The following is a 23,568-nucleotide window of genomic DNA, read 5'->3' on the forward strand; positions in this document are numbered from 1 at the left end:
TCATGCCTCAGGATGCGGGTGCTCTGTTCTTCAACCGGTTGTCCGGAAAGCATGCCTGGCGCCTGAACCTGTTTATGGCGTGCCTGGTATCTTGGTTTCATATCTTGGCCTTAGGTAACTGGGCTAACTGGGCTAGGGTCTTTCAGTCTGGGTGCAGATCCTGGTTCTATTCTTATAACTTGAGCAACTGAGCAAATAAATTATTTGGCCTCTCGAATCTTTAGTTTCTTTTCTGGTAAACTGTGAACATTAACATTTCCATTAAAGTTAATAGGCAATTTAAATGGGTTTATAGATGAACAGTGTTTCACATAATAACTGGTGTATAATTAATTTTCAATAAATGGCATGTATTATTGTGATTATCATTGTCAACTTGTCATTGGGTAACATCATGCAAGCACTTGACTTTAAACAGGACTTGTTAGTTTTTAAAATAAAATACTTAGATTGAATATCTTTTTCTGACACACTGTCAATTCCAGTAAGTACTGGAGAAGAGAGTTCAGAAAAGTGTGTTTTGAGACATTTCACAAAGCAATAGTACTATATAGTTAGATGTGGAACAGGGTAGGGTGAAATAACAACTTTCATTTGTGCATGTGGTGTGTGTGTGTGTGTGTGTGTGTGTGTGTGTGTGTGTGTGTGTGTGTGTATGAGAGAGAGAGAGAGAAAGAGAGAGAGAGACAGACAGACAGACAGACTAGGGATTGAGCCCTGGGCAACTCATCACTAGAAAGACTAGGGATTGAGCCCTGGGCAACTCATCACTAGCTACATCACTAGTCCTCTTTTTTTTTTATTTTGAGAGGCGTCTCACTAAATTGCCCAGGCTGGTCTGGAGCATGCTGTCTTCCTGCCTCAGCTTCCCAAGCCTCTAGGATTACAAGTATGCACCACCACACCTCGCAGGATAACAACTTTCAAAAAAATTTTCCTATCTTTCTTCCTTCAACTTTTTATAAATGTTCTGCTGCATTTATAAAAGTAGATGGACGTGTCTGGGGTCACACATGTGATACCACCAGCATAACCACACCCAGCAACAGAGGCATATATAGAGATACTCCAGTGATCTTCCACAGTCTTAGAGTTCAGTCTAGGTAGAGTGAATGCTCAGGAGAAAGGTGGTGGATCAGATGATCAGTCTCTCCCCTTTCATCCTTCAGCATCTCTTCACAATCTCAGTTGCAACTCCACTAAATGCCACTCATTGGATCACCCACCAAACACCCAAGAGCCAGATTTTATCTTACTCTATAGAAAGATCACATTCATGGGCCATATTCAGCTGCTTTATGGAGACTTTCAGTAAATTAATCAAGATTCCTCTCAAATTCTGTCCTGAAAAAAAGAATAAAGAAAATTATTAGATTCATGTGTTATCATAAAATGGATGTCCATTATTTATATTCAAGGAGGTTAATTGTAAAATGATCAAGTGTTGCAGGATGACATGTAAAATTGACAACTATAGGAATATTTATAGAAATAAAAAAGCAAAAACAAAAACAAGATATGGGGATGTAGCTTGATGGTAGAGTGCTCATATAGCATGCATGAAGCCCTGGATTCAATCCCCAGCACTGCAAAACAAAAAAATAAAAAATCATTTGTGTTAGTCAGCTTTTTATTCCTGTGACCAAAATACCCAACGTGAATAATTTAGAGAAGGAAAGATTTATTTTAACTCACAGTTGCCGCAATCTGGTTGGGTACAAAATCAGGAGCCACTCAAGCAGGAACAAACTTTATTTTTGAAACTGCTGCCAACGCCCCGTATGCTCCCTGGACGATTGCCAACCTACCCACAGCGGCCATTCTCCTGGACCACCACAGGAAGTCCCTCCTCCGGAATTCCCTCCTACCGCACTTCCCCAACCAATGGGAACTCTCCAGGAGTCCCGTAGCAGGCCGAGGGGAACAGCAGGAGTCCAATATCCATATGAATGTAAATCTTAACATAACCATATCATCTCAATGGCTTGCTGGCGTCACCTTTCAACCAAAAATGCCATGCATCATATTACTTGGCTGTGGCTCTTAGCACACAGTTTCATAGATTTTATTCCATGGTCAGCTGCCCCCATAGTTGGCTGCTCTGGGCCTGAGGTAAAGCAGAAAAATCATAGCGGAAAGGCATTGCAGAGGGGAACTGCTCACTTCATGGCAACTGGGAAGCCGAGAGAGAGGAGGGGCAGAGAGAAGATAACCCCTTTCAGGGCATGCCCCCAGGTACCTACTTCCTGCAACTAAGTTCTTCTTTCTAGTAGTCTATTCAGCTATCAGTGTATTAACCCACTAATGAAATCAGAGCTCTCATGATCAAGTTATGTCCTACCAGCCCCGCCTCTGAACACATGAGCCTTTGGCAGACATTGTGGATCCAAACCATAAGAGCATCCTACAAGCAGACATGGCAGTGAAGGTGACATTAGGAGCTCAAAATTGACAGCAATTTAAATTAAACCCCAATAATATGTGGGGAAAAGGAAAATTGGTGAAAATAAGTGGGGTCATTGCTGTGACTATATCTGAATTGTGTGGGAAAGCATTTGGAATTGATTTATGGGAGGAGTTTGGAAAAGTTTATAAAAGCAAGTTAGAGAACCCTCTGCTTAGAGCTTTACAGGTGATTCTAGTTAGGGCTCAAAAAACTAGAATTCTGACAAATGCAGATAGTAAAGTCAATACTGAAGAGGTTCAGATGGAAATGAGGATTCTGTTGTGAACTGGACTAGAGGTCACCCATGTTAGTGAAAAAAATTGGCTTTCTTTTGTCCATGTCCAAAGACTTTGTGGGAGGCCAAGCTTAAATATGATGGACTAATTTATCTGGCACTAGGAAACCTCAAGGCACTTTGGCTATGGCATGGGTATTACTGGCTGCTTTTAACCAAATTTATAGTGAGAAACAGAAGTAAAAATGAACAGAGCAGAAATCAGTATTTGTCCACTTTCCCTCATCAGAATCTTATTTTTGACCTACTAGAGTTATGTCCCTTCTTTAAGCCTATGGTCTTCTCTCTCAGGGTGCAGGAGATAACTTGAGAATTATGATATTGTGACAATATTACTGTGGATTGTTCCATGGATAAAAAATGACTCAAATAATCACATTCATTGTCCCCTACAAGGACTTAAACCTTAGAAAAATGACAATTGAAAACTTAGTTTTCCTCCAAAGAGGAATTAGAAATGATAATTTCCAATGTTTGAGAAGTTAACTGGGTGCTAAGCTCAAAACAAAGCTCTTGCATTCACCCTGGGACTGAGATGAAACATCAGTAAAAGTTGGTTGCAGAAACACTGCTTTAACTGAAAGAAAGTTATATTTCCATTGGGTTCTGGACTCTTCTAGGTTTGCATATGAAATTTATAGAAACTTACATTCCAAGGGAATTAAGGAATAATTTATAGGGGGGCAATTGGTCTGCCAGTCTAGTCTTGAAATAATTTAACAGGTGTTCCCATGAGCCCCAAAATATGTTCTATGACATGACTTTTCCCTGTCATGTCCCCAGGGTCCAAAGCCTCCCCAGGATTACAGAGCTAAAGGAATTTGGAAGAGCAGAAGACAAAACAGACTTATTAAAAATGAGTACCTGGGGCTGGGGATGTGGCTCAAGCGGTCGCTCGCTCGCCTGGCATGCATGCGGCCCGGGTTCAATCCTCAGCACCACATACCAACAAAGATGTTGTGTCCGCCGAGAACTAAAATAAATAAATAAATATTAAAAAAAAAAAAAGAGTACCTTAAAGTCTTTGAGGATAAAAATTTCTACCGAGTTTCTGAACAGACATTTTTCACATGTGAAGGCAACCTATTCCTTGTAGTGTTCCCACCCCTTTCTGACTGAATATAATGTTTCCTGCTATTTCTAAATTTAGGGCATCTGTATAGTGAATGCTTAAAATTTTATATTGTCTTAATGACCATCTTGAAATATGTTGAACTTTCTCATACCAAAAGCAGGACTCAGTCATTCTTGGTTCAGTTTTATATCTATATATATCCCACCCAAGTGGATCCGAGCAGGTGGCCAGAGATAAAACTTAGAGACCTTGCAGGCTGGGCTTCCTTCTTTCCCTCTGTTTCCTTTAAATGGACCATTCAGACATTTGCCCACAAATTTAAAGTGATTACCTATCAGTCACAGTGTGACCTCCTTGAACTTGTGGTGTCTGCTTGCTTTAAACTCACCAATGAAAGTTCCCTGAAAGAAATGCTTATATAATGCCTTGGAGCCAAAGAGGGGGTTGGCACAAAGTCCTCCCCCTTTTCTCTCCTTCTCCCTCTCTTCTGCATGACCTCCTCCCTATGTGTGACTTCTGGGTATGCTGACCCTTCAAAATTTGTAAATATTAAAAAAAAACCCTCAAATTTTCACATGTGGTTCTTGTCATTGAAGACCCAATCTGTTCTCTGGCAGTAAGGTCACCCTGAGGCAATTCATGCAGATGTATTTCCTGCTGATGCTCTTCCTTCTAAGCCTCTGGTGCCTGCTAGAAACAATAGCAAGCAGCTAAATTGATGGAGAACTCAAAGAGTTTCATTCAAAACAACATGATATGCAAAATTCAACTGCATTATACACCTGGAGCAATATCTTCAGAAAGAATTCAGACTACATTTCAGCAAATGAGAGCTGAGCAGCCCATAGGCCCTTGTTTAGGAGCACTGCCTTCCCTTGGAAGCAAAAACCCAGTATTTTCACATTCTAGATAAAGAATACCACATCTGGGTACCACATCTATATCTTCTTTGATATAAGGGGGGGGCGACTCAAAACAGAGTAGGGAGGAAGAGCATGAGAAGAAGATTACCACTAAATAGGTGTGTGGGAATGGGAGAGAGAAGGGGAATTGTGAAGAAGATGGTAGGAGACCCTCATTGTTATGCAAAATTACATATAAGATGGTGTGTGGGGGGGGAGAAACTTGTCACAGTAGATTGGGTAGAAAGAGGGGAGGGGAGGGGAGGGGGGATAGGAAGAGCAGCATAATACAATAGACACTAGTATGGCCCTATGTATAAACGTGGCTATATAACCAAAGTGATCCTGCAGTCTGTACACGTGGAAAAATAAGATTAAGATTACATACCACATTTGAATCAAATGTATGATGTCAAGATCATTGTAATGTTTTGAGCAACTAATAAAAAAATTAAAAAAAAAAAAGAATACCACATCTCAGTCAGGTCTCCCAACTTGAAATCAAAGCACCAATTGAAAGCTTTTAGCCCCTAGACTCTGGAACTCCTGGAAGCTGCAGGAGCTGGAGCACTGGCACAGATCTGATAGGAGATTGCTCCCAGCAAAAAAAGAACATTGGGACTCTCCCCTACCCCACCACCTTCATTGTATTGCTTAACCAGGTGATTTTTTTCTGAGCTTCAATTTCTCTTTGTTACCTTCTCCTCTTAAATAGGGAAACCCTATAACTCCTGTCACTTTCCTTTGTTCTATTTGAGCAAATTTCAAGTTGAATGCCTTAGATCTTTATGATCTTATCACTTTCATACCAGTGCTGAAGGTCTCAGGGCATTTGGCTGTTTGAAAATGGTGAACAATCAAACCAAGTCAGTCCTTGAAAAAGGACTTGAATTGGACAGAAGACCAGCCATGAAGCTCAGTGCTAATTATTCATAGCACAGACCCACTGGGTCAGAGCCAAGGTGCAGAAAACATGATCTGCTATGTTTGCCTGATGTTTTGTTCCTATTTCTTTTTTTAACTTTAGATTGTTCATTTTCATGGAGATAATGATATAATGATGTCTCCTACAGGTGTTTCTCTTTTCCAATACCTACACCATCTATTTCCTTGCCATTTTATTTATTGTTGACCTAGAGGTCATTAAGAAATTTTACCCAGGATTAAGAAAAGTATTATAAAAACAGAGAAGCAGTCTTACCTCAACCTAATTATGTTCCTTGGTTGTTTTTTTCTTAACTAAAAATATCCTACATGGAAAGCCGGCAAAAACAGGATTCTTTGTAACCTTCATATACCCATTTCCTCCAAGATTTCTTTAGAAGTGCTAGAAAAAAAAATCAATAGCAACTTAGGACTCCCCATTGAAATCCTGGAAATGAAATAGAAGCTCCATCACTGCTGAATATGGGGGAAAGGCCCAATTGAAGATGCGTCACAAATCTGGATGACTTTATCTACAAGAACTCAGATTAGAGGCAAAACAAGTCTCAACGCTATTATCACAGGGCAAAACATCCCCAACAGTACCTATCCAGACCATTCTGAAAAGCTCTTGAGAATTTTCCCCTTCCCTTCGATCCATTTTCTACCTGCACCCTCTCATCCTGCCAACCACAGAACCCTAGTGGTCAGAAGGCTTAAGACCACTGCAGAACACACAGAGCCAGGTAGGAGCAAAGGGATAACGATGCTTCCCTGCAGGGTTTTCCTTACTTAGGTTGTTTTGGAGCTCATGATGTCCCAAAGTCCCACAGTCTACCCAAGCAACCAGGAGGCATTGGGAGGGCAGCCTGTGCTGGCAAGGTGCTGCAGTCCGGCTGCAGCAGAATAAGGGGGGGGGGGGGGTTTTGACGAATAACTTCTGTAGATTGATGCAGGAGAGAAAAGCCATTTATTGTAGGACCACAGAGCTATTTATACATTTTGCACAGCTTATCTTAATTAGCATAAACTAGATACATTAGTCAACCAATAAGGAATCTCCACACTTAATAACTCACTTTTGTTACTTTTCAAACCACTCCCTCTGGCATTTTGCCAGGCATCATCCAGACTTGTTTAGGAACTCTAACATTTCTCTGGCAAAATACCAGGTGTTATTTTGACTTGTTTACAGACCTTAACAGCAAGGTGAAAAAGTGTGTGCATACCAGCAATGAGTATGCATCTGGCCTGTTCTACCAGGGAAAGTCCGACAGAACTCTTCTACCTGAAGCTTCTCTAACAACTGATCAGAATGACTGTTTAGTTCCTAAAGGGACAAGAGGGAACCTATAAGGACACTTCTCTGGTCTTCAAGGAAAGGTCCCTGAAAATGCTGGCTTTGGGGTACACTCCCAAAGAAAGGAGCAACAGCAGCCCAACAAAGGGATCTTGATATTCTGTGACTTACTCTCAAATGATGTAAGAAATCCATAAACATGGAAAGAGAGTAGTAACAAAGCAATGTGGGAAAGTGCAAACTGGCAAGTCTACACCAAGAATATTCTTGCAACGTTTTGCAACGTTGCAAGTTTTGGGAAAAGGAGTGATTGGAAGTCCTGTCTCCGGTTCTCTTTGGGTGGAAAACTCTGAAAGGCAGCCAATAAGTCTCTTGAGATGAAAGGATCAGGGTGGAAGTGAGTCCCTGCCCAGCTACTCATCACATCTCACCTCTCCCAGCCTGGTCCTCACAGGAGTCTTGAAGGCAGGTTTTTCTGCATTTGGGGCTTGTGGCAGACCACACCTCTGGAGATAAATGGGAAGATTCTTTAGTGCAGAATTCCCCTGACTGGGAATCAAAGAGGTGAAAACGCCAAATATCAGCCACTATATCGCCAGGTAACAACAAACCACTTTTTTTCTGTTCAATCCTTTCAACAGGAACTCCCTCGCACTGACCTCTGAAAAGCTCTGCCTTCTCGCCTGTGTCTCCCGCCTTCCTCCCCAAGAATTGTTCCTGAGGACCGTCCCCTCCCTCTTTTCTGCAAATTGAGAGCCTGCCCTCAAGGCTCCGCAGGTCCCTTCCCGACTTCCCTGGCTGCACTAGTGTTATTCCGGCCAAGGGGACCAGTCCGGGAGGACTAGCCTCGCAGCTGACCGGGAAACGCGCCTTTCGGAGGCCACAGCAAGCGGAGAGACTGTAGCCTGGGCCGGAGCCAGGGCCGGGGCTGGAAGGGGTTGCTCGGATCCCCAGCGCCCGGATCTCAGATGCCGAGGGTCGCAGGAACGGAGACGGTCTGGACGGAAATCTTTCAAGCAAGGCTCCGGGGCTCTGCACTGATCTCCAGCCTCCACCCCACACACCATGCTGCCTGCCGTTTTCCCTTTAGGAGGGAGGTTCTAAAGAGCTGCATCCTTGCAGACGCTCAGCCAACAACTTCTTGACGTCGGTGGTTTCCTCAGAACCCACAACCAACTCGGTCAAGGGTGTGGACCTTTGTCTGCGCGATCTCTCCCTTTCAAGACCTCCGAAACTGAGCCACGGCTCTTCTGAGAAACCGGGAGAGACCAGTTTTATAAAGCGCGATTCTCGGTTGGCCCCGACCCTAGTCTTGAGGTCACGCAGTGGGGCCGTCGGTGCGCTTTTTCTTTGAATCTGCCCCTTTTCTGGGGAAGGGCTGAGTCCCCTCTGCGCCAGCTCCTCCTTCACACGCCTTCCCTTCGGCCGCAGGGAAGCCTCGGGGGTGCTTTACTGGGTTTGGAGAACTCAGCCCAGGTCGTGGGGGCGCCCGGGGTGAGTTCGGTTCCTCGGGCGCCCAACGCCTTCGTAGCTTCTGCAGTGGAAAGAACAGCGGCCCCTTGGGCTGGGGATGTGGCTCAGGCGGTAGCGCGCTCGCCTGGCATGCGTGCGGCCCGGGTTCCATCCTCAGCACCACATACCAACAACGATGTTGTGTCTGCCGAGAACTAAAAAATAAAGTCTCTTAAAAAAAAAAAACAGCTGCCCCTTTTGTAATGTCCATGTGAGGCAAAATGCCCCCCAATATGTGGGACCACAGAGGATCCAAACGCGACGGGTGAATCCTCTCCTCTCCTCCTGGTGGTCGGGAGAAGACAAAGGGGAGGAGGGGGGTCATGACATTTCCTGAGGAAAGGGACCGTGAAGTTCGACCTGGCCCTCCAGTCTCTGCTGAGGGTGCGAAGACCAGCTGCATCGCGGTCAGACCGAGTGCCCGCGCCTGGTGGCCGGTGCGCCCTCCCGAGGGTGGGAGTAACTGGATTTCCGGCTTGAAGGAAACGGGACTGGAGAACAGGGAACATTCTTCAAAGTTTTAAAACTCCATCTCAAAGAAAAGTTGAAAGGGGGAGGGGGGTCTCGTTCGTCTTCAGTGCAAACCACCTCTCCCCGCCCGTCGGCGCCTTCGGTGCTGTGCACGAAACCCACCGGGCCACAGGCTTTCTGGGAACCCAAACCGCCTTGATCTGGTTGTCTAGTTTAAAAATCGCTGCCCCAAACCCGTTCAGCAGAAATAACAAAACGCCAATAAAAGGTGTCTTCGTATGGTGAAGGGTAAAATAAAGCTCTCTTAAGAAAGAGCCTCCAGCCCAACGAGGGAGAAAGCAGCCTTGGTGAGATGGGCGTCCGCTGTCCCCGGCCTTCCACCCACCCCTGCTTCCTGGTGCACCGGCCTCGGGGCCTGGTCTGCAAACGAATGCGACACTGGTGGCCTGACCGTGGCTTGGCCTGGATCGATAAACACCTGCTTAAATGTGTGAGTGGACCAAAATTGAGTCAAATAGAACAAGCGCCAGCGGCAAGAACCCGAAAGTCCCCCTTTTCCGGGACAACAGGAGGAGGCGCTGGGTGAAAGGGCTTGGGAGGAAAGGGCCCGAGAGTAAGGTCCCCGGGAGTGGGAAAGAGGGCGGGGAGGAAAGGCCCGGCGGTCCCTGGGTGGACTGGAAGCATGACCGTTTGTCGAGAGCCAAGAGCACAGGACTCTGGGGCCACGAAAAAGGTCGCCTGGGCTCCGTGCACATTCGGACGTCCAAACGCCACTGGCTCCTACAGCCTTGGGGAGCTGGAGAGCCTGCGGGGAGCCCGTACACTCGTGGTTCTGCAAGCCCTGCGTGAGAAGCGGACCCCAGGGCCCGAGACCACAGGCACTTCACTCCCTCAGGTGGGTACAGAACACTAAACCAGGGCCTAACGCGACCCGCAGACCTCTGGGTGCTTCCTGGGGCAATAGGGAGGAGCAATTCCTATCGAATTTCAAAAGGCAGTGGATTTCGGGTATTGGGGAAACCATGATAGTTGGAGATGGCAGACGCACCCTCGTGTGGGACGGTTTCCGTAGTGTAGTGGTTATCACGTTCGCCTCACACGCGAAAGGTCCCCGGTTCGAAACCGGGCGGAAACAAAAGTCTTTTCTAAGAAGTTTCCACCCTTTTTAAAGGGGTAGGTAAAAAAGCAAAGCAAACAGGGGCTTGGGATGTGGCTCAAGCGGTAGCCCCGCTCGCCTGGCATGTGTGCGGCCCGGGCAGCACCCCATACAAAGCGAAGCAAACAAAACTGGTCAAGCCCAGGATTGCTTCACAAGCAACCAGACTGCATCAATCTCAAGGGCATCTAGTATTAACACTAGGTGTTTGTGTCCTCTCCAAATACTTTGGAACCTATAACCCTCAATGTGCCCTTTCTGGAGATGGAGGGTGAGCATGAGGTTTACATGAGGTCTCCTTTTAAGATCAAGAAGAAAGCCCAGAGTGGCCTTTCTCTGACTCCAGGTGAGGACAGTTCTCTATCTGTTCTCTATCTCCATCAAGTGGTTTGCAATTCAGAAAGATAGCCCTCCTCCTGAGCCAAACAATCAGCAGGCACTTGAACTTCCCAGCCTCCAAACTGAGAAACTACTTCCTAATCATTCAGTCTAAGGTATTTTGTCATGGCAGATGAGCTGAATGAAACAACTGATTCACTAGGAAATCGCCAGCATAAAACTTTGGAAAGTTAATTTTTAAGTTCCTGACATATTGAGTCGTTCACTGTCCCCTGGATCTCAATACTGGCAATAGACATGAGAATGATAAGCATGGAGGGGCGTGGGATACAGGTAACAAGGTACTAATCACTTTACAGAAGAAACATGAATTCAGGTTTCAGCTATGCCTAGATTTAAGATACAGGTCACTCAGGATTCCATGTGGCAGATGAAACTGCACTGTAGCCAGGCCAGTTTGTGATTTGCTTACATCAGTGGAAGTAAGACAGAAGAGTGTAGTAGAGTGTAGTAATAAAGTGTCAGTATACTTGTGGAGTCTCCAGGGACACTTTTACCAGTAAGCTACATCCCCAACCCATTTTTATTTTTAATTTTGAGACAGGGTCTTGCTAAATTGCTCAGGATGTTCTCAAACTTGCCATCCTCATGCCTCAGACTTTCAATTTACTGAGATTACAGGCATGTACCCCTGGGCTCACCATAAGCACTCTTTTTAGTTAAACTGAAAACAAGTTGTTGTGTTATGAGAACAAGATTGTTTATCCAAAAGGACAGCAAGATCTCATTTGAGAAATAGGATAGATGTTGATGAGAGTAAATGTACTTTAGCGGGGTAGGAACAGGGTTTAGTGATTGAAACCAGACCCTTTGGGAGATATTGTGCCTGGTGTTGAGGTAGAGGGTGATGTGAGATGCTGACAGGAAACTCACTAGTGTGTTGAATTTTAGTATTTGTAACTCAGATGGAGATGAATTAGGATTTAGTATAGCAAGAATAGTCCTCTAGTTTTGAAATAAATGTGGGAATAAATGTAGATCTTGCTGATATGTGAACATGATATTTGAAGTTACATTGACTGGAGGTTGTGTGTGTCTTGGGTGTTGGGCAGGGGCAGATGGAACCAAAGCTCTTCATCAGTGTGAAGGTGGATTTCCTTGTTGAGCCCAAGTTGAGTCTCATCTTGGACCTCGCTTGGCTTCTCAGCAAGAGAACCATGATTACACGTCATACAAAACTCTTGTCTTTCAAAAAGTCATGAATCCCAGACCCAACATATGTGATGGTTCTTCAGGTTCTTCTCTTCAATTTAATTTCCCTCAGAAAAAATTGGGGAAAGAAATCTCTCCACTATTTGAATTCATCAAAATACCAATATGTTAATATTTCAACCAGCAATATTTCTTTAACATAGTCCACTACTGATATATCTAATAAATCAAAGCATACAAATAGGAATTTGATTCTCTCAAACTTTGATTGCAAACATTATCTACCTTTTCATCTGTTAAGGTAGAGGGTGGTTTTGTCTTAAAAAGAAGTCACACTAGTATTATTACAGCAATTACAAGGCTAATCCTTACTTTTTTTTTTCTTCCACGTTTTTTATTGGTGCATTAGTTGTACATAATGATGGGATTTGTTGTTATATATTCTTACATGCACACAATATAACTTCCCCTCCCTCCCTTTTTCCAGGTCTAGTCTTTTTCCTTTGATTTTCATGAGATCCTGCCCACCCTCTTCTTTTCCTTTTTCCTCTCCAGCTTCCCCATATGAAAACACACACCCTTAATTTTCTACGTTTGGTTTACTTTCCTTTACAGAATGGTCTCAAATTCCATCCATTTTCCTGCAAATGACATAATTTTCATTTTTAGGACTGAATAAAACTTGATTGTGTGTGTGTATATATATATATATATACCACATTTCTTAATTCGTTTTTCCATTAGTGTATACCTAGGCCGTTTCACAGTTTGGCTCTTGTGAATTGTGCTGCCATCATCATTGGTATGCATGTGTGACGACTTTAATACCAAGGAGTGGTATAATTGGGTCATATGGTGGTTCCATTCCTAGTCTTTTGAGGAATCTCCATACTGATTTCCATACTGTAGTACTAAATTGCAATCCCACCAACAGTGTAAAAGTGTTCCATTTTCTCATCCACTCCTTGATGACTGCCATTTTTGACTCATGTGACATGAAATCTCAGTGTAGTTTTGATTTGCATTTCTCTGATTGCTAATGATGATGAATATTTTTTCATATATTTTATGGCCATTTGTATTTCTTCTTTTGTAAAGTGTCTATTTAATTCATTTACCCATTTAATAATTGGGTTATTGGGGGCTTTTTTGGTGTAAAAATTTTTGAGTACTTTATATATTTCTAGATATTAATCCTCTGTCAGAAAAGTAGGTAGCAAAGATTTTCTCCTATTCTATAGGTTCTCTTTTCACACTCTTGTTTCCTTTGCTGTGGAAAGCTTTATAACTTGATGCCATCCCATTTATTAACTCTTGGCATTATTTCCAGGGCTTTAATTGGTCCCACTGAGAAAGTCATCTCCTGTGCCTAAGTGCTGGAGTGTTCACCTTAAGTTTTCTTCTAGGAGTTGCATAGTTTTGGGCCTAATTTCTAAGTCGTGTACCTATCTTGAGTTGATTTTTGTGCAGGGTAAGAGATAAGGCTAATTCTTACTCTTAAAAAAACAAAACAACAACAACAACAAAAAAAAAAAACTACAGGGGGCGCGGCGGGCCGGCGGGCGAGCGGGGAAGGTGGCGGAGCTGGGTAAGAAGCACTGCGAGTACTGCCAGGCCGAGGTGAGCCCGCTGCGCTCCCGCTGCACCGAGTGCCAGGACATGGAGCTGTGCACGAGTGCTTCTCGGCCGGCGCCGAGATCGGCCACCACCGCCGCTACCACGGCTACCAGCTGGTGGACGGCGGGTGCTTCACGCTCTGGGGGCCCGAGGCCGAGGGCGGCTGGACCAGCCGAGAGGAGCAGCTGCTGCTGGACGCCATCGAGCAGTTGGGCTTCGGCAACTGGGAAGACCTGGCTGCTCACGTGGGTGCTTCCCGGACTCCCCAGGAAGCGGTGGAGCACTATGTGAGCGTGTACGTCCACGGGAACCTGCGTCCCCGACAGCATCTCCAACCTGGTGACAGATCCCCCTCTCGCCCGGCCTCACCACCCCGTTGCCCCCGTTGGACGTCTCAGTGGCCCAGCAGCAGCAGCTAGGCTACATGCCACTGCGGGACGACCATGAGATGGAGTATGACCAGGACACTCCTCCGCGGGCTGTCCGTGAACGACGACGACGAGGACGTGGAGCTCGAGCTCAAGCGCGCCCACGTGGACGTGTATGTGCGGACGCTCAAGGAGCCGCAGCGCGGGAAGAACCTCGCCCGCGACTACAACCTGGTGCCTGCCTTCCTGGGCGAGGACAAGAGGGACAAGGAGAAGGCGCTGAAGCGGAAGATCACCGAGGAGGAGAAGGAGCTGCGGCTGAAGCTGCGGCCGCTGTACCCGTTCATGTCGTGCGAGGAGTTCGACGACTTATTTGAAAATATGCACAAGGAGAAGATGCTGCGAGCCGAGATCAGAGAGCTGCCGCGGTACAGGCGAAACGGAATCACCAAGAAGGAAGAGTCTGCTGAGTACGAAGCCGCCAGGCACAAGCGGGAGCCAAGGAAAGAGGACAAGAACACGGCTGGCTCCAAAAGGGGCAAGGAGGAGGGCAGCCATCGAGAACCTTCCTGGGTTTGAGCTCTTGTCAGACCGTGAGAAGGTGCTCTGCAGCTCTTTGAACTTGAGTCCAGCGTGCTACGTGACGGTGAAGACCATAACAATCAAAGACCAGAAGCGGCAGGGAATCCCCTCCAAAAGTCGCCTTCCCAGTTATCTGGACAAAGTCCTAAAGAAAAGGATTTTAGACTTCCTTACAGAAAGCGGGTGGATATCCAGGGATGCCTCCTGAACAAGGGTGTCCTGGAGCGTCCCCAGACACTTCTAAGGCTGGAGCGACGCTCAAGTAGCCTGTGAGCCAAATGGCCTGGGGGGGAGGGGAGAGGAACCGCCTTTTCCCCTGTTGCTCTTTTTAAACAAATTGAGTTCCTTTTTTTAAGATGTAAAAATCTTTTCATGGTCCTCTGAAAGAAGCAATAGTAACAATCTTATATTGGATCATGGGGGAGACAAATATGTTTCTATTTTAACTTGGTCCTAAAACCCTTGAAGATGATGATTTGCCTTTGCGTGTTCCGTTTGGAGACTGTTAAGAGGTTGGGTGATTTCCTTGTCTTTCCTGAGCCGCCTTCCCTTCGGGTGCAAAGCTGTGGGTGCAGGGAGTGACATTTTCCTGCACTTTATAGAGGGGCCCATGGGACGCAGACCTGCCCCTGTGTAACAGATGAAGAAGATGAGGCCAGAGAGCACCAGGAGGTTTCCTTACACACTTGAGGAAGAAGCCTTGTTTACACAGTTGGTCACGTAAGCTTCCACTTAGCTGTCAGCAGCGGCCAAGTGTGAGTTTGCAGCTCCCAAATCCCAAATCCTGCCTCTTTGTAGTCTGAGCCCAGCCTGCTGCCCACTTGGGGATATCCCCTGGGTGCATCCTTGTCTTGTCCCAAGGATGGGAACCCTGGAGTGGGAGGGTCACAGGACTAGTGGGAACTGCCTGGCTTCCGGGGGTGCCCCTTGCTGCTGTGACTACTTGTAGTGCATTTGACTTGGAAGACCCCATTTTAAAGAGTTCCAGGCCAAGTGCTCAGGGTTCTGAGTTCTGGCATTAGCTTCCTCAGGATTCTTCTCAGTTACAAGTCGTCTTCTCACAGAAAACAATGGCCATGCTAGCCCAGCTAGGCGAATTATTTAGTGCATGGCCAGGCCTGCTTCCTTTGGCTAGGCAGAGCCATAGTTCCAGCCCACATGGGCCCTGGCAAGTGTGGCGGTTCCCCGGCTGTGTCTTGGGGCTACTGTGCTGCTTCCTGCTCGCCCTCTTGCATCTGACTCAAAAATGGCTCCTTCCCAGCCCAACTGAAAAGCTCGTTTCTGGGGCCTTCTTCAAGGACATACACGGTACCTTCCTTTTAAACTTGAGGAAGTTGCTTGTCTTCCGGCTGCTCAGGGTTCTCGTGCCCAGACCCTGCTTTAGAGTCCCTGGATGACCATAGACCCCATTCTCCCTGAACTCATCCTGCCCCTGTGCCCCCATAGGTACAAGAGCCTGTTTACCTCTCAGAATATTTGAGCTTGAATTACATTAAAGTGAAGTTACTCAAAGGAAAAAAAAAACTACAAAGGAGGGCTGGGGATGTGGCTCAAGCGGTAACGCACTTACCTTGCATGCATGCAGCTCGGGTTCAATCCTCAGCACCACATTCAAACAAAGATGTTGTGTCCACCGAAAACTAAAAAATAAATATTAAAAAATTCTCTCTCTCTCTCACACTCTCTCTTTAAAAAAAATAAATAAATAACTACAAAGGACTAATTAACTCCATGGCCAAAATCTGTTTCTTCCCTCCCTTGATTCTTTTTATTTCTTCTAATGCTATATTTTATTTTGATTTCTTTATTGAATTAAAAATTAGAATTTTACTTACCTAACCCCCATTAGGTCGCTCGCCTTATCAGGACCATTGAAACAACTGTTTGAGGTTGGCAATTCTAGGACCAGAAACAAAGGACCTGGATAAATATTTCTAATGTTTTTCTATAGGGGTCTCCTGCTATTGTAAACAGATTTCTTCAGACAAATCTGTTTATCAGACAAATTAGATACTTTGATATTATAGTTCTGTAGGGTTTTTTTTTTTTGGGGGGGGGGAAGATACCAGGGATTGAATGCAGGGGCACTCAACCACTGAGCCAAATCTCTAGCCCTATTTTATTTTGTATTGTATTTAGAGACAGGGTCTCATTGAGTTGTTTAGCTGCCTCGCTGTTGCTGAGGCTGGCTTTGAACTAGGGATTCTCCTGCCACAGCCTCCCTAGCTGCTGGGATTGCAAGCATGTGCCACCGGACCTGGCCTTGATATTACAGTTTTGTCTAATAAAAGTGTCCTGTAAAAGCCTTCAATTTGGGTGTCTTTATTAGTTTTTAGCTAACCTTACAACAAGCCTCTTTAGGAGCAATTGTTTTGTTGAATACTCTTTCCAATTTCTTCTCCAGAACCTTTCCCCAGGAGTACATGGTGGTTTAGTGGGAGCATTCTTGGCTCCCATGCCAGAGGCCTGGTCCATGCAGAATTTCGTGTCCCAGTCCTTCATAATTATATTAACCAAGCCCATTCAGGCTTTTAGGAGCTTAACACACCAAATGAAGTGCAATATTTGCAGCGGAAGACAAACAAATTTATATAAGCCGGACCTTGCAAGTTCTTGGAAGCGAAACCTTGAAATCAGCAACCGCTCAGCAAGTCTGTCTTTGAATGTCTATTTCTTCTGCTGTGTCTCTGCAATTTTGAATGTTAGTACCTAACACCACTGTTATTGTCATCTAGTTTCCTGGCAGAAAGAGTTTTCTGAATGCAAAGAGTCATCAGTTCCCTGATTGACATGCTGGACCTTGGACAGACCGCTGGGCCACTCCTCACCATGGAGTTAGAATCAAGAAATCGAGGTCCTGGAAGGAGAGAAGGTCCTGGAAGGTCCTCCTGAGGGGAGGCAGCCACCCAGATGATCCAGGAGGTGACAGAAAGCCCCTCATGGGTAGGAATCCACTTGGAGGTGGACTGAGCTTCGAATACACTGCATTCTGCGCCAAGTGGCAGAGGAAGCTGGGCTCTGTACCCAGACACCTGAACCAACCTACAATCCCCAGCCGGGGTGGCCGCTGTCCCCTGGGCCCAGCGGTGTTCCAGGGGATTCTGCGTGTCAACAGATATTGGCCTGAAAATTATCTATTTAATAAGAGAAAACAAACTACAAAATTTGGGAAATTTGTGTGCTTTTGTTTTATACTCCAGAATACACTCCAAATTTTGAGAGCAACAGAGATATTACTGTGTGGGCAACGGGGGAATGATTTTCTTCCAAAACTATCTGAAGGATTTTTTTTTCTATTTAACAATAGCTTAAAATCTAAGACCAGCGATTTTTTCCCCCTTTCCATTTTAAAGATAGACTTGATTTATTCAATTTCAAAAGTTTTCTTAGTCTGAAATTGTCTTTCTGCATTTTTATATGATTTGGTGATGATACTGTTAGAACTATCTGTTGTTTTTTTAAAAACTGGGTAATCAGAGTTTCATGAATAAATTCTAAACTGTGATCCATAACTTCCTCTTTTTTAGCATTTATGTAAACATCAACCAGACATTAGGGAAGAAAAATGTGAAAGAGAGAAAGAAAGGGAGAAAGAAAGGGGGAAGGAAAGGGAGGAAAGGAAGGAAGGGAGGAAGGGAGGGAGGGAGGGAGAAAAGGAGGGAGGGAGGGAGGGAGGGAGAGGTGAATTAGGAGGAAACAAAAAAGATTGAAACGTCTTTTATGGTTCACTTCCGAAGACACTGTCTTTGACTCTATTCTTTATCTTCTGATGCCTGAAAAGTTTCTGCCATATTCCAATGTCTTCTTCTTCTGCAATGAAGAAGCTGGAAAAAGTGGGATGTGGGAGAAGACTCACCCAGGCACAGACAGGAGGAGGCGGAATTTTTTTTTTTTTTTAAAGAATTGAAGGAGAGAAAAGTTATGGGTTGTAAAATAAGCAATGCAAAAGAAAAGGAATTGTTTTGTTTTGTTTTAGCAGATCAATGCCTTCTTAATATGAAAATCTTCTGAAGCTGCTAAGGGGAAATCCATATCTATCAACTTACATTGTGTGTGGTTTTATTTTTTGGGTGTGTGGGTGTGTGTGGTAAAATACACATAACAAAATTAATTATCTTACCCATTTTTAGTTGTACAGTTCCATGTATTCACTACATTTATTTTGTTGTGTAACTATCACCCCCATCCATTTCCATAATTCTTTTTACCTTGCAAAAATGAAACTCAGTTCACATTAAACAACAAACTTTACTCTCTCCAATGGTAGTTCTGGCAACTACCATTCTGTCTCTATGATTTTGACTACCCTAAGTGCCCGATCTAAGAGGAGTTATACAGTATTTGTCTTTTTTTTTATTGGTATAATTCATTAAGTATAACAGCCATGAAATGCATCCATGTTGTGGAATATGTCAGAATTTCCCTCCTCTTTAAAACTAAATAATATTTCTTTGTTTGTATATATCACATTTTGCTTTTCCATTCATCCATCCATAAACACATGGGTTGCTTCCACATTTTGTCTATTTTGAATAATGCTGATGTGAACAAAGGTGTACAACAATTGCTCTGAGAGCCTGCTTTCAATTCCTTTGAGTATATACCAAGAAGCCTAATTGCTGGATCATATGTAATTTTATTTTTAATTTTTCTGAGGAACTACCATATTGTTTTCCATAGTAGCTATGCCATTTTAAATTCCCCCAAACAGTGCACAAGCATTCTAATTTCTGGATATCCTTACCAACACTTAATGGTTTTCTGTTTTTATTTTAATTAATAATCATCCTAATGTGTGTGTGTGCACGTGTGTGTGCACGTGCACGTGCGTGTGTGCAAGTGTGTTTGATGGGGAGGGAGAGACAGGGCATCTTGGGCTGTAACTTATGTTTCCCTACCTATTAGTGATTTTGGGCAACTTTCCATATGTTTGTTGTCCATATGTGTGTCTTCTTTAGATAAATGTCACCTCAAGTCCGTTGCCCACTTTTGAATGAGGTCATTTGTTCTTTTGGTGAGTTTTAGGTCTTTATATATACTGGATATTGAATCCTGATCAGATATGTGATTTGCAAATATTGTCTTCCATTATGTAGTTTGTCTTTCCTGTTTATAAGGTCTTTCTGGTGTACAGATTTAAATTTTTCATGACTTCCAACTTGTCTATTTTTTCTTTTGTTGCCTGTGCCTTTGGTATCATTAAAAAAAAAAAAAAAAAAGGTCATGGCCAAATCCAATGTCATGAAGCTCTTTTCCTTTGTTCTTTCCCAAGACTGTTTTAGGCCATACATTTAGATCATCAGTCATTTTGAGTTAATGTGTGTGTATAATGTTAGGTTCAGAAAGGTCCAACTGCATTGTTTTGATCTGGGTTTCCAGTTTCCACAACAAGCATCATTTGTTGGAAAAGATGTCTTCCCCCATTGAACGGTGTTGGTGCCCTGTTGAAAATCATTTGACCAGCACTCAGGACTCTGAGGCAGGAGGATCACAAGTTTGAGGTTGGTCTTATCAATTTAAAGAGGCCCTAAACAACTTAGTTGAGACCCTGTCTCAAAATAATTAAAAGAACTAGAAATGTTGCTCAATGGTTAAACACCCCAGATTCGATCCACAGGACCAAAAAAACAAAGAAAAATTTTGATCATATATGTAACAGTTTATTTCTGGACTCTTCATTTTATTCTATTGATCTATATGTCCATCTTTATGCCAGAGCCACAGTTTGGATCCCTGTAGCTTTGCAGTAAGTTTTGATATCAGAAAGTGTGAGTGCTTCAGCTTTGGTCTTCTTTTATCAGTGTCACTTTAGCTATTCAAGGTTCCTTGAGATTCCATATGTATTTTAGGATGAACTTTTTGTTTTCCTAATAACTATCATTGACAGTTTGATAGGGAATACATTAAATCTGTAATTGCTTTGGATAGTATTGACATCTTAGCAAATTTTGTCTTCCAATCTATGAACATGGAATGTCTTCATTTCAGTCTTTCACCATTGAGTACGGTGTTTATAGTGGATTTTTCATATATGACTTTTATTGTGTTGAGGTAGTTTCTAATTTTATTAAGTGTTTTTCATAAAAAAAGTTATTGAATTATGTGAAATGTTTCATTGTTGCACCAATTGAGATCATGTGTTTCCCCATTCTTCCTGCTAATGCATCAATTTTCTGTTAATGATTAATTTTTTGTATGTTGAACTACCCATTCCAAGAACAAATGATTCCAGAAATAAATCCCACTTGGTTATGGTGCATAATCCATTTTGCATGCTGCTGAGTTGGCTTTGCTAGTTTTCACTGAGGAATTTTGCATCAATGTTCATAATTTGCAGTTTTTGTGTCTTCATTTGGGTTTGGTATTAGGGTATTTCTGACATCATAAGACTGTGTTAGAAAGTATTTCTGCCTTTCCAATATTTGGGAAGAATATGAGAAGAATTGGTGTTCATTTTTCTTTAAATGTTTGGTAGAATTTACCAATAAAACCATTAGGGCTTTTCTTGGAGGAGTTTTAATTACCAATTCAATCTCCTTACTAGCTACAGTTTATTTAGATTTTTTTTTGGGGGGGGGGCGTGTTTAACCCAGAGTTGCTTCACCACATCCTCAGCACTTTGTATTTTATTTATTTATTTATTTATTTTTATTTTAAGAGAGTTTCTCACTAAGTTGCCTAGAACTTCTCTAATGTGGTGAGGCTGGGCTCCTGCCTCAGCCTCCTGAGTCACTGGTATTACAGGTGTCTGCCACCAAGTCTGGCCACACCAATTGTTTTTGTGTCATTCTTTTTTTCCATGATATGATTGTAATTGGGACTTACATTAATTATTGTTAATGCCATTAATATCGTCAATGCTTCTTTTTTAATATATATAATGTTTTATTTGTTGTAATTAGTTACACATGACAGTACAATGTCGTCAATGAACTCACTTCACAGCAAATGGATTGTGGCAATGAGTAAATACCAGGTACCACCATAAGGCCTTTTGCAGAAATAAGGATGTAATAGTTACAAGTATTCTTCCCTATTAAACAAAACAAAGTATACATAATGTTTGTTTTCTTCTCTCTTACACCATTATTCATAAGATTAACTGTCCACTGTAGTATTTAACTTCCAGATCAAAGAGTAAACGTTGTTGCTGTTGCAAGGACCTGAGCCTTTCTGCTTTTATGACAGATGTTAGCACCGCTGTTACTAGAATCTACAAACCACAACCAACCACAACCTTAACCTTGTTTAAAAGGTCGCAAGCAAGGCCGTCCCTGGGTGGGCTCGAACCACCAACCTTTCGGTTAACAGCCGAACGCGCTAACCGATTGCGCCACAGAGACGCCCATGGCAGGCGCTCTCCTTTTTCTCAGCCTCATAAATGAGCATGTATTGCTTGAAGGCGAGAATGTGTGTCTGGTTTTTTGCAAGACAATTGTGCAAGCCCCAGGTGTCGCAACCGGATGGTACGGGGCTGCGTTTCTTTAGAAACCTGTGTGTGGGGGGCTTCTGAAGCTGGACAGCCAGCGGAACGGCTTTCCCCGGGCAGCCTTCTATTCTGTGATTCAGGCACGTTGGCCGTTTTTTTGCTTTAGCTGTCAGAGAGGATAGTAAACTGCAGGCCTCTAACCGCAATTCAGTCAGAAGAGGACTAAAACCCCGCAGTGCGAAAACCTGGGGGCTGCCAGGTCCAAAGGAAACCTTGGGCTTGCTCTTTGTCTCCCAGTTAAGCAGTAAACATTTCCAAAGGTGAAATGCTGCCTTCCAAGGATGTTATATCTATAACTGATGAAATATTATGGTCATGAGCATTTTCCTAACTGATATATCTCAAATATAAGTGGGACTTTTTTGTTTTTTTTCTTTTTACACTGATGAGCTTTTGATTCATTTGCTAAAAAGAAATCCAAACTAGTCGTCACTGCCTGCTATTCCCCATCCCCATCCTTATCTACTGATTTCAATGGGGACAGTAAATTACTGAACAAACTGCATAAATCTTAGTGCAGTTGTTTTAATTTTAACAAGTGTAATTAACACCCTGCTCAAATTATAGAAAATTGTCATCATCTTAGAAAGATCTATAGCATCCCTGTCCAGGCAATTCCTAAACTACCCCTCTTAATCACTGTTCTTATGTATAGTTCCACAGCTTACTATTACTTATTCATACAATTTACAGGAATGTTATGTATTTTTTACAATTAGCTCATTATGTTCATGAGATATATCTGCCTAGTTATTAAATCACTTCTAAATTCTGATGTTATTGATTAGTTATTTTGATGAATATTTTTGCCACATTTGGTGCACTTGTGATTCGTTGAAGTACTATAATTGCTGGGTCATCAACTAAGTACAAATTTAATGTAACCATAAATTGCCACTCTTCTAGACTAGTTTCACACCAGCAATGATAGTAAAGTTGCTCTACATTCTTATCAGCATTTGGTGCAGTACTTCTGTTAAATGTAGCCACAATGGTGAGTGACTGCTGATATCTCAGTATGGAATTAATGTGTATTCCCTAATGAGTAATGATGTTAAGCATATTTTCTTATAACTTTTGACAATAAGACGTTCTCCTTTATGAAGAAAGCCTGTTAACACATTTTGCCTTATTTGATACAGTTTTATATTACTGGTTTATATTACATGCCTATATATTCAGGCATGGAGTCATTTTTGAAGTGAACATATTGGAGGAGGGCGGGACTTGTTCCAGTGTGCTGCTTGACCTTTAAATTAACGCGTTTCAAGGCTCATCCCATGGAAAAACCAATGTCCTGGAGAACAGTGTGGGGGAGAAAGAAAGGCTTTATTCGGTGACAAAAGGTTGGAGAAGAGTGAGCTTTGCTCACAAGTCAGCTTCTCAACTCCAAATGGTTAAGGGTTGAGGAACTACAGATATAAGGGGGGTGGGGGACTAATAAGGGGGAGGAATATGTCTTTTCTGAGAAAAGGCTGAGAACTTTGAGGAACTTGGATGCCACCTTTTACAATTCCTTTCTCCAGGGCTATTGAAGGTCAGTAAGAACTCTCATGCTCTCTGCTCACTGCCACCACCACCACCAGCTCGTCATTGGCAAAAGTCCAGTTTCCTCTTTGAGAATCACAGGTCCATTCATCTTCTGGGTTGTTTCAGGAGTCCCAATGGAGTTAGACACTTCCTGCTCACAGAATAATTCAAAAATTGTCCCTTGAAATGGTCAAGTGCTTTGTGAAAGTAAGCTCTTTGGGGTTTCCTTACAAGGGTTCCCTGTGGTTTTCCACATCTGCTGAAAGCCCAAAGACATTTTCTGGCAAGGCTGCTCCAGGTATTTCCTCATAGCATTTGATTTCCCTGAGATGGCATATGATAATGTCCTG

General features: G+C 43.3%; 2 non-coding genes and 1 pseudogene across 2 annotated transcripts; 2 read left to right on the forward strand and 1 right to left on the reverse strand.

The window, feature by feature from the left end:
- Positions 1-9,607: 9,607 nt before the first annotated feature.
- On the forward strand, positions 9,608-14,504 carry LOC101965845 (transcriptional adapter 2-beta pseudogene; annotated as a pseudogene).
- Positions 9,988-10,060, forward strand: Trnav-cac (transfer RNA valine (anticodon CAC)). Its single transcript has one exon. It is a non-coding gene; the product is annotated as a tRNA-Val (tRNA).
- A 6,964-nt stretch (positions 14,505-21,468) lies between the features above and the next one.
- On the reverse strand, positions 21,469-21,542 carry Trnan-guu (transfer RNA asparagine (anticodon GUU)). The gene has a single exon. It is a non-coding gene; the product is annotated as a tRNA-Asn (tRNA).
- Positions 21,543-23,568: the final 2,026 nt, after the last annotated feature.

Source organism: Ictidomys tridecemlineatus, chromosome 11 (genome assembly GCF_052094955.1).
Source record: "Ictidomys tridecemlineatus isolate mIctTri1 chromosome 11, mIctTri1.hap1, whole genome shotgun sequence".
NCBI classification, from domain to species: Eukaryota; Metazoa; Chordata; class Mammalia; order Rodentia; family Sciuridae; genus Ictidomys; species Ictidomys tridecemlineatus.